Source organism: Branchiostoma belcheri, unplaced genomic scaffold (assembly GCF_001625305.1).
Source record: "Branchiostoma belcheri isolate BF01 breed outbred unplaced genomic scaffold, Haploidv18h27 scaffold6, whole genome shotgun sequence".
Classification (NCBI taxonomy): Eukaryota; Metazoa; Chordata; class Leptocardii; order Amphioxiformes; family Branchiostomatidae; genus Branchiostoma; species Branchiostoma belcheri.
Genome location: NW_017804242.1, coordinates 1,830,243 through 1,832,227, shown reverse-complemented (window position 1 = coordinate 1,832,227; position 1,985 = coordinate 1,830,243). Strand labels below are relative to the sequence as shown.

Sequence of the window (1,985 nt, the reverse complement as noted above, 5' to 3'; positions counted from 1 at the left end):
TGAGTCTTGGTGGTAACGGTGTGACAGCAACTTAAATCTAAGACGAGTTTGATATATTTAGAGAAAAATGCATACACGTATGTTTGTTTTAGATCAACTTTGACGCAGTGGTCGGTTCAGGACAGCCGGGACTGATCGCGATAGATGACGTCGTCTTCATCAACGGACCGTGTGACAGTGACGGTAAGGATGCGCTTAAACTTCACTCGAACAACATACAGTTGTCATAGCCGGTTCAACTTTTTAAAAACACTGTATGTGTGATGCCAACATTAAGTTTTGTTCCTCGATGCGGTCACTCGCTCATCTATGCACCCCTGATACTACGCTTAAGTACGCTAACAAATACAGTGAAAGCCAGAGGTCACGTGTTTCAGGAGAGCCACATGCACTTCGAGCACGTTAACGATCCCACCACGCTTATCGAAAAGAGTAGGGGTCCTTGCTGATGAAAGTCGGGATCAAACATTACAGTCTGATCATACAAGGATTGCAATTACTGTACACATATGTTACGCCTAAGGCGGTTTAGTGGTTATGTGAAGTAGACAAACAAACAAGACGAAGGAAGGCAACAATCAGTTCATCTTAAATTCGCGAAAACGTTTTCCTGACTACAACAGGTTGTAACGTACCACTCGGCATGGAGAGTAGATGGATAACAGACGACCAGATCACCGCGACACCCAGCGGCCAGGACTACCCACCACGCAATGCTCGTCTCCATGGTAACGGCTGTTGGATACCGTCCACTCCCCACAGCTCCTGGCTACAAGTGGAGTTCCCCAATACTATGATCTTAACTGGCATCAGGTTAGTAGATTTTAAGACATGATAGGGTATGACTACATTAAACTTTCCATTCAAGACGAAGAAAGCACATATTCACAAATGTGTACACACACACGCGCACGCACACAGACACAAACACACACACACACATACATACACACATATACACAAATATACAAACACAGACACACACACACACATAAATATACAAACACACACACACACGCACACACACACATACACACACACACGCACACATACACACACACACACACACACAGACACTATATGCATAAATCGGACTTCACCTGAAATCTGCATGTGGAAAAAGGGCCGGGAAACATGTTTGAATCACTATATTATAATTGTCCTTTCTCTCCTTTAGAACCCAAGGCTTTAGAACCGGGTGGATAACCAAGTACAAGGTCGAGTACTCCGAAACGCTATCTTCAACATGGATCACATGCAATGCGTTTATAACAACTGACCAGGTACTTTCTTAACATACATGCCTCCCGAATTGGGAGGCATGTAATTATCATATTTACAAAATAAACCAGTCCGACTAAAATTACTAGTAGTATAAATTCGAACAACTTTAAACCCTTTTTCATGTCACCAGACATTTGTGTGATATTTTGTCTTTTTCTGTGTGCCTTCAACATTGAGATTTTACCCACACTACACCACACCGGATATACACATGAGCTTATCCTTAACCTTCTATCCCCCAGCTGACCGGAAACGTTGATGCCGACAGCGTTGTGGAACACCTGTTCTCAGGTCGGCTCCAGGCGCAGCGCATCAGAGTCTTTCCCATACAGTATCACCTGCAGCCCAGTCTGCGGCTGGAAATCATCGGATGTGGTGAGTGATCTTTGAACATAATCATTTCTTAATACACCCTAAGTCCAATTCTAAGCGCAAGCTCCACGCACAGACCGTCTTGAAAACAGATGTAGCTTGCCATTCTCATTATAGAAATCCTCAAAGTTGCCGGGCGCCATGGATGCTTTTCTAGGCTCTTTTCTCTATTTCTGCAGCCAAAACTCTTTTAAAAAAACACAATTTAAAAATTGTGTTTTTTTAATGCCATCTAGACTCTTGCATATATTCGTCACTCCATGTATAAAGGGCATGGCAATACGTAGTAGAATCTCACATAAACTTCTAACATGCATTTTGTTTCCAAT

At 42.9% G+C, this 1,985-nt stretch overlaps 1 long non-coding RNA gene across 1 annotated transcript; it reads left to right on the top strand.

Annotated features, from left to right (window-relative positions):
- Window positions 1-91: 91 nt before the first annotated feature.
- LOC109482429 lies at window positions 92-1,278 on the top strand. The gene is made up of 3 exons (XR_002140951.1): window positions 92-183; window positions 624-813; window positions 1,178-1,278. It is a non-coding gene; the product is annotated as an uncharacterized LOC109482429 (long non-coding RNA).
- The last annotated feature ends 707 nt before the right edge of the window (window positions 1,279-1,985 follow it).